A 9,656-nucleotide genomic window follows, 5' to 3' on the forward strand; every position below is an offset into this window, starting at 1 on the left:
AAAACACCAGCTCAGCTTAAAGCAATTTGATTTCAACCTGAAATGAATTACCTTGCAACACAAATAGATAATGGCAAACAGGATATGCTACTTATCAAGACTATTCCCTTCTGAGAGTCAGATCTCCAAGTTCCTTTGAAACTTGTTTCCATGTAAGGATAAAATAATATGATCTCCCCAAACATTTAGGGGCAGACGAACTAATCAGAAGAGGGAAAAAACTCTGAGAATCCAGTGTTCACTCATTGTTGATTTCTGAAGTGACAGCTCCAATTTGACCTTCCAAAGCCAAAAACAAAACCAAACCAAAACTCTACCAGTGCAGGCTGTTAACTGAAGCAGCCTTTCTAGAAGGGAGAACTACAGTATAGTTTCTCAGGAGGCTGTGTCTATGATGAGCTTTACAAACTAGAAATTTTTAACGACGTAGAAGGATGCCTTGGTTGTGTTTTCATACATAATGTGCAATGTTTAAATGATTTTTCTTTTTATGTGCAATGTCTAGAAGACAGTTATGTGATGGCCTTTTTTTTTTAGTAATTCTTATAAGTGATAATATATCTGAACCATTTTCATTTTGCACATTACTGGATTGATCATTATTGTGGATATCCCAAAAAGCATATACCTTCCTGGGAACCCTTTGAGAAAAAACAATTTCCCTACTGTTTCAAAATATTACGACCATGTTTATAGTCCTCTTTACTGCATTAAGACAGTTAATAACATTCTCTTTTTTGGTGCAAATTACTTTGTGTACATATTCTTGATGGAGTCTTGATAATTGCCCTTATAATGTAGGCACTAAGGGACTATTTGAGATATTAGCAAAGATTGTAGCAACATCAAGTTTATTGTCTTGGTGGGATGCAAGACAAAGAATAGTGATTAATAATCTCTACAAAGTTTGAAATCTACTAAGACTGTTGGTAAAAAGTGTAATTCAACTTGTAAAATATGTCACTTCATGCCACTAAAAATTAAATGCAAATTCCCCAAATTGGGTCTTAATCACATTAATATAGGTCTTCTATGGCAACATTGTTTGGGAAGTTTTGTGCTTTATTTTATCTGAATCAGTCTGTAAACTGTATGGTGAACCAAAATATCCAAAAAATAGAGATAGTTAAATCAATTCTGTCAATTTTTTTAAAGACTGCTGAGGAAGCATGATCTAGTGGTTAAAACGGAGGCCTGGGAAAACTAGAATAAAACCAAAATTCTACCCTCAGCTGAATAATTATATTTTACTATGCTTTATTTACCCCATGTAGAAAAATGATAACATTGCTATCTGCCAGGGTGCTTGGGAGGAATGTGCTTCTAGAATCTTCAGAGCCTCACACCCAGTGCCATGCCCCTCTTGTCAGAGGCCTCTCCATATGGCACTGTGTGTACAAGCATTCAGCAACCTTCTTTACCTTGTCATAATATCTGTAACAATTTGATTTTCTATTGACGTTCCCATGGGGTCTTCTGAAAGGTTTACCAGATTTTAAAGGTGGAGGGATGCATCATTTATCACTGACCTACCTAAGCTATCATAATCATTGTATTGGTATATAAAGGAAGGAAGAAATATGGTGCCCTATCATAATTTGAATTTCCATCTGTAGCTGGATTTTGTACAGTTTAACACTTTGGAGCTTTCCGTTCCACTGTTAAATGATAAAGTTTACACATCTGTACCTAAGAATCTGAAATCTTATCAGGTAATTGCATAAATGAAGTGTTTTACACAAAGCATTAAAATTTGTATCAGAAAGAGCAGCTCACATTCTTTCTCAATCAATACTGGCATATGTAAAACACTTTTAAAGCTCTCGTTGAAATAACAGACTAAAACGTTTTCCTGTCTTCCGGTTAGTCATTACCTAGATAGATATTTTTCTTTTAGATAAACAATCTACAGTGTGTTTACTAAAGCTTGCATTGATATCCCCCAATAGTGTTTGCTGCTGGAGTTTTATTCCAGCAGCTATGCGAAATGAGTCCACAGTGCAGAGCAGGCAGGGCCCTCTGGAACCTGAGATTATTTGTTCTCTCACTGTTCTAAAGGTAATTAAGGAGCATTGCATGTTTCTCAATTAATGATTTCTCATTCAACAGGGGATCTTTGATGCTAATTTGTTTTAATCAGGGCAGAGGCTTCTCAAAAACTCTAAACAATTCAGTGAAGAGGAACTAGGAATTTTTAATCAAGTGGAAGAGATTTAAATGCTATGAGGGATGCATCCATCATGCGCCTTCAATTCCTGTTCATTTAACTGTGTTCTTTTGAGTTTTCTAAACCGATGCGAGAATTAAGAAATAGAGTATGTTGTATTCCATAGTACACTTTTTCCTTATATATTTGTGTGTAAATATAATGGACTTCAATTTCTCCCATTTAAAGCCTGCTTACATTCAACCTTTATTTCTCTCTGTATATAGAATATGTTTATACATACATCTTAATCCTCCTAATTGTTATATACACTAGGAAAAGTAGGAAACATGTATGTAAGAGTATACGTATATATATGTAGCGAAAGAATGCTGGAGGATACATTACAAATAAGCATTACATTTAAAACATTCTTTTTATCCCTTGGACAACTGTCACTGAGTGGCTGTTCATATTTTGAGCAGCTAAAATCAAACCCTACAATGTACACAAACATTCATAAGTTCTGCAGCCGTTGCGCCTTGAAGAGGCATTGCAGCCTGATTAGATCCTAGTTTGTGTGAAAAATGACTTCACCAGGTGACTTTGCCCTTACGAAAGTAAATACTCAAAGTGGTGAAATTAGAATAACTGCTTTTCTTTTCTAATGATCAGCTTTTGTCTCACTCTGATGTTTTCGACTCATAGCTACTTTACAGAATGCCAATCATGTGAAAATGATGTTTATTTTTTTACCTTCCTCTAACTGAATGTAGAAAAATCTCAACAAATGTTTGGGAGGCCTAACTAGTTACAAACTTAGTGGGTCGCTGTATTGAAATAAGTGAGGAAATGGCCTGCTTTTTTGTTTGTCTGTTTTTTGTTTTTGTTTTGAGTCAGAGTCTTGCTCTGTTGCCCAGGTTGGGGTGCAATGGTGCAGTCTCGGCTCACTGCAACCTCCACCTCCCAGGTTCAAGCGATTCTCCTGCCTCAGCCTACCCAGTAGCTGGGATTACAGGCACCTGCCACCACACCCAGCTAATTTTTTTTTTTTTTTTTTTTTTTCTTAGTGGAGACAGTGAAACCATGTTGACCAGGCTGGTCTCAAACTCCTGACCTCAAATGATCTGCTTGCCTCGGCCTCCCAAAGTGCTAGGATTATAGGCATGAGCCACCAATGCCCAGCCTGTTTGTCTGTTTTTTAACCAGTAGCTCTCAAACTTTAGAGTACGTTAGAATCTTCTGAAGGTGTGCTAAAACAGATTGCTGGGGCCCACTCCCAGAGTTTCTTATTCAGTAGGTCTGGGGTTGGGCCAGAATGTTTATTTCCAACAAATTCTCAAGTAATGCTGGAACTCGAGGATCGCCATGTGAGAACTGTTAGAAACAAATCAAAAATAAGGCGGGCGTGGTTTGAATGCAGCACTGAGCAAAGAATCTGCCTTCCTCATATATTTCAGCATATTTTTCACAGGGTCTCTGCCAGAAAGTAGGCAGTCCTCATATGTCTCTGAAGTGGCCTCCAGGGTGAATTTCTGGGCAGGGGCTAAGTGGTGGAGTTGGGTAAGTGGGATGACATTATTGTCTGTATTTTAATTCATGGAGTGCTCCTTGGAGGGCTTTGCTGGAATAACAAACACCTGAAAACAAACTTTTAAATGGAAATAGTGTCGTGGTACACCTGTGCAAATGGGCAATGCTAGCACCAAACTGACTTGTAAAAAGCTAGACCAGGGAGACATTTCTCAGCCCTGCTGTTAATAAGAATGATCTGGTGTTCTGTTGGACATGAGTATTTTAAATAAGGCTGCAATTGATTCTTAACAGACAAGTTTGGGGAGCTCTATTTAAGGACGCAATCGGTTTTCCTTGGAACTATTCTTCACGGAGTTGCTAAATTGCTCATGGAGCTTCAGGGAGAAGGCCATTCACATCAAGCCTCTGTCTGGGGCACGTGCCCCCTTGCTGCCCACGCTGACCTCCTCTGCTGGGGCTTTCCCTGACGTGTGGCATAATTTCCTTGGTGGCTGTGAATTGGCCCAGTGTGCCTCTCAGTTGTATAATCTTCATGCACAGTGTGATACATTCAATTATGACTCGTTTTTGTTCTGTCAATGCTGGTTTATTTTTTTCTGACTCTCGTAAGGTAGTTTTACGAGAGTAAGAAGTGAGAAGATCCTCATACTGGTTTCATTGATTATTTAATTGCATTTACATTTGCCCTTAAAATTCATTAGTGGACATAGAATTAATTAGTAGACATGCAATCAAGTCAAAAGATGACCCTGTAGTGAAATGCATCTTCTGAAAGTTCGAGTATTTGGTAGCACCTACTATGGGCTACACACCATGCCATGTTATTTAATCCTCCCACAACCAGTAAAAGAAGAATATTAGAGTCCCCATTATACTGAGGCTTAGAGCATTGACCTGTCTAAGCTCACATGGCTAGCAAGTGCAGACAGGGGAAAAATCCACCATGTGTTGCTTCCCCCAAACCTGCTGTGATTAACACACAACCTTCATACAGTGTCAGAAAAAATGATGTCAGAAACTCTGACCACCATTCCTTTATCATATTTTCCAATGACAGAAACCTTTTTAATCCAAGACATAGTCTCCATTTTCTAATGGGCACCCTTCATTTTTCAAGTTGTCCTCGGTCTCCCATGTGAAGGTAAATGAGCTCTAGCTCTCTCCAGCTTCAGGAAGTCTTAGACTTTCAGTTGCCCGTGACCCACCATGCCCATGAGTCAGCCTGGTGAATCACACAGTCATCACTGTGCGTGTTCCTGGGCTGGCTTCAGACCTAATCATGTCACATCATTGGGTCACAAGTGCTAGTGATCTAATCAAAAGTGACTTGCTATTACATCTTGATGCCATCATTTCGTCCGTATTCCACGTCGCTGGGATTTTCAGATCTCTAGGCTGTAGTTGCAATGCTTGTTTCAGTCCAGTGCAAAAAGTCATCAGCACAATAGTCCAATCTAGTGACACTTGTGCTTCGTTAGTACTTACCTTGGATAGTGTTAAGCACACCTCCCTTCTCTACTCCTTGGGCTTACTGAGCAGTGGACCATGTCTTCTGCTGTCATTTACCCAGCTTTTCCTCGACTCTTAAGCTTTGGAAAAACAAAGCACCAGTTATCATGTGTCCTCTAGATAGTATATGTATCGGGTCAAGTCACAGTACAAGTTGTTATGAAAGGCATTAACATTCCTTCCTAGAACTCTAGTGTTGCTATCATAAACACTGTCTAAGCATGGAGGTCTTCTTTATACAGATTGCATACTAACAGGAATTCACACACAGCACTTTTCAGTTAAAGCATGCTTGTGGGACTAGGTAGGTTACTTTTTTTTTTTTGTCCCAACCTTGGTTTCCTTATTTGTCTAACAAGGGCCTTTTTCAGGACATACTGGCAGATTCTGTCTGAATTCTCAGCTGGTGATAATGCTATTGTGCTTACCTGCATTGCCATGGCTTTTATGAAATAGCTCTGAGAAGACTGTGAGGACCTGTCAGCTTCATTCAATTCCACAAGAAATACATGTTCTTAAAATGGCACACGAGTCATCCTAGGAATGTGATGTGCAAGGTCAAAAGGTTTCCTTCTGTAATATTTTTGGTCTCCTTTGGTTATGCTTGGGTTGGCATCCTAGCATATTGAAAGAACATGGGTATTGAAGACTCTTCTCAGAGATTTTATATTTTCTCATACAGATCCTCTGCATCATACATACTTTAAATATTCTTTATCCACCAGCACCAAAATACTAAATTCTTATTTCTCAGTGAAGCTCAATTTGGGTAGCCAAAGGACTATATATTGTAACTTCATCATCTCAGCTTTGTGTTGAAACTTCGTTACCTCTAAAGGGATTTTATGAAACACATTCTTTCCACACAGAAGATAAAATGAAATGTGGAGGATTCATAAATTATTTGGGCATCAAACGATTCTGTATAAAAATTGCCAGTTAACAGAGACAGGAATGTTGATGCCCTGTAGAAACAGTCTTCTAAAAAGATTATTGGAAATATTTTGCGGTGGCCAACTTTCAGAAGAAATACCACAATTACTTTATGGTTATATTGAACAGGAACAACCATTTTTCCATCTGGGGCCAAAATAAAGGGTAATTCTCCATCAAGCATGGCCCTAACAGCCTAGAAACATGCAAATACTAAGTAACTAGCTGGTGTGTTTGTATGCAACATGCAGATAGATGTCTGACCTAGATACATTTCTAAAATTAATTTAACGGCGCTGCACTGGGTCTGGCTAATACTCTAACAAGTTTTTTTTTTTCTTTAATGATGAGCATAAACCCTGAGGGCATTGTGTTTGATAGAAGTGACAGCTCTGCAAGATGCAGGCTTCTCTAAGAGTGAGTATGCTGACTCAGAAAAAAGAAGGACAGAGTCGGATGGTCAGGGAGTTGTCAGACAAATTAGTAACCTCCTAGATTAAAAGTTATGTAGCTAATCAGTGGTACAGACATACTTTAACCATGTCCCAACAGAGGAGGTGACTTTTTAAAGGTGCATTCCTTAAAAGAAAAATCAGTATAGGACCTAGAATCTACATTGTGAAATGAGTCAGTGTCGTCCTCCTTAGATTATTCGACATAGCTTGAATTCTATTTCACCTGAATAAGGGAGTTTGGTTTATTTCTTCTTCTTTTCTCCCCCCACCTCAGCCTCAGTAAGCTCCATCATGTGCCTGAAACCACACAGGGCATTGAAATCTTTGTCTTTCAAATACACTTTGAAATAAAATCGCAGATGTTTGTGTATTTCTAAGATATTGCATAATTAAGTCTGATATCAATGAGGGAATTGAAACAAGCAATTCAGCAAGAAAGATAGGTATTTTATGTCTGTTTGCCTGGAATTTGCTTTAAAGTAGCTTAAGTTACACTCAAGATTAATTAATCATGTGGTTGATTGCTGTGATGCGTGGAGCTGAGGGACATCCCTCTGATTTGGAAGGTACGTGCAGGAGACCTGATATAACCAGACTGAAATAAGTATCCCAAAAAGGACACGCCGGAGTATCTCTAAATGGAGGGGCTGAGGAAATGAGACTTACCTAGTTTAGTAGTTCAGTGTAAGCATCAGAGTCCTAACTATTATCGATAGCATCTACCCAATTCAGGTATCATGGCACTTGAAGGGAATATTGAGTTTGTGACATTTGAAGATGATTAAAGGATTCTTAAGATTCTGTTACAAACTCAAGAGTGAGTGCTCTAGGCACATCGCCATATAGTAACTCCTCAGGAAGATGCTTAGTGATACACTGCCATGCACTGGGGTTCGGACAGCAATGTAAGGTTCCTCTTCGCTGGGAAGAATGGGGGTGGGTCTTTGGTATCCAGGAGGCTGCATCTGAACTCCAGTTTTCTGTGCCTTGTCCCTGTTTTGTTGGTTCCTTCTGAGGACCTTATGTTTGTTTCATCACTTAGGGTACATTGAGCTACAAATAACAGACAATTTGAGTAGTAGTGGAATGAGCCATAAGGAATTTATAGTTCACTTAACAAGACAGTATGGCAGTGGGCAGTCCTGAGATTGTTTTGATGTTTCAAAGGTGTTTCCCTGCTCTGCTTCTCACCCTCAGTGGATTGGCTTTTATCCACCAATGTGTGCATCTCAGTCACAAGATGGCCACCATGGCTCCGGGCCCTACCTCCTCACATGACTGTGCAAAGCAAGAAGGCAGGGAAGGGGCGATCTTGCTTTCTCTTTAAAACCCTCTTGTGTTTCATCAGGAAGGGAAATCTTCAGAAGCCCACCTGCCCTTCAGCATATCCTCTCTCAGCTTTCATGAGCTGAGACTGAACCACATGCTTACCCTAGACCAGTGAATCTTCTGGCAAGGGGGAATGGGATCAGTCTAGACCCTCTCTATTCAAAGTATGATCCAAAGGAGTTGTTTCCTGGGCTGAGCACACTGCAACTTGGGAAAATCAAGATTATGTTAGCAAGATAAGTGGAAATGGCTTTAGGGTGGGCAACCCATCAGTGTCTGTGCAGTCTTAAAATTCCTCATCACTTAGACTGGGAATGTCACCTGTTTTGGCGACCACTACTTTTCTCTCCAAAATGTTCTGCAAAATACTGGCTGTTTATATTACTGCTAACCCAGGGAATGGTTGTGGTGCACTTGGGTGACCCTGCAGCTATGTCCCCTGTCTACTGGCACTTTGACCATTTTAGTATTCTCTGGGTGCCGAGACAAAGGGCACATGTGTCTTCCACTCCCTTTGGCAGGAAGCATGACTTTCTGAATAGAGTCCAAGCTGAAACTGGCCCCTCACTATGACAGATGGAATATTAGGACAAATATTCATGTCCTAATCCCAGGAACCTGTGGATGTTAGCAGATATGGCAAAACAGACTTTGTAAATGTGATTAAGGTAAGGATATGAGGATGGGAAGGTTACCCTGGGTTATCCACTTGGGCCCTAAATGTGATCACAAGTGTCTTTGTGAGTGAAGCAGAGGAAGATTTGACTGACTACAGAGGAGGAGAAGGCAATGCGACAACAGAGACAAAGACTGGAGTGAGGACAGTATCAGCCAAGAAATGTCATCAGCCATCAGAGAGGCTACAGGATGGATTCTCCTCTGGAGTTTCTAGAAGGAACCAGAATCAATTTTCCTCTGGAGTTTCTAGAAGGAACAAGACCTGCCAGTAATTTAATTTTAGCCATGTACCACTCATTTTGGACCTCTGGCCTCCAGAGCTATAAAAGAACACATCTCGGCAGAAGCCATATGACGAAGGGAACGTCATCGTTTGGAAAATGTCGCAATAAGACGCACACATCGTGCCGCCGCTGTGGCTCTAAGGCCTACCACCTTCAGAAGTCGACCTGTGGCAAATGTGGCTACCCTGCCAAGCGCAAGAGAAAGTATAACTGGAGTGCCAAGGCTGAAAGACGAAATACCACCGCAACTGGTCGAATGAGGCACCTAAAAATTGTATACCGCAGATTCAGGCATGGATTCCGTGAAGGAACAACACCTAAACCCAAGAGGGCAGCTGTTGCAGCATCTAGTTCATCTTAAGAATGTCAGCGATTAGTCATGCAATAAATGTTCTGGTTTTAAAAAATAAAAAAAATAAAAATAAAAATTAAAAAAAGAACACATCTCTATTGTTTAAAGCCACTAGGTTTGTGATAATTTGTTACAGCAGCCACCAAGAAGTGAACATGCCCATGTGGCAGCCCTCGACATTCCCTGTTTGACAACTTTAAACCCAGCAATGTTATTTTTAATTATTTCAGTATAAATACAAATGACATTATAGATTTTTTTTTTTTTTTTTTTTTTTTTTTTTTTTTGACAAGACATTCAAAACCTGTTAGAATACAGTCCCAGTTGGGTTAGGATAAGATTTAGACTCCAGGAAGCTCACAGAGGCAGTTATCCTGCGCCATCTTACTTGCAGGTCATTGGTTACCATCATTACCTTGCCCACCTGCAAGACA

General features: G+C 39.9%; 1 pseudogene; it reads left to right on the forward strand.

Annotated features, from left to right (window-relative positions):
- Positions 1-8,912: 8,912 nt before the first annotated feature.
- LOC123566913 (large ribosomal subunit protein eL37 pseudogene) lies at positions 8,913-9,310 on the forward strand (annotated as a pseudogene).
- Positions 9,311-9,656: the final 346 nt, after the last annotated feature.

This window comes from Macaca fascicularis, chromosome 9 (assembly GCF_037993035.2).
Source record: "Macaca fascicularis isolate 582-1 chromosome 9, T2T-MFA8v1.1".
Taxonomy (NCBI): domain Eukaryota; kingdom Metazoa; phylum Chordata; class Mammalia; order Primates; family Cercopithecidae; genus Macaca; species Macaca fascicularis.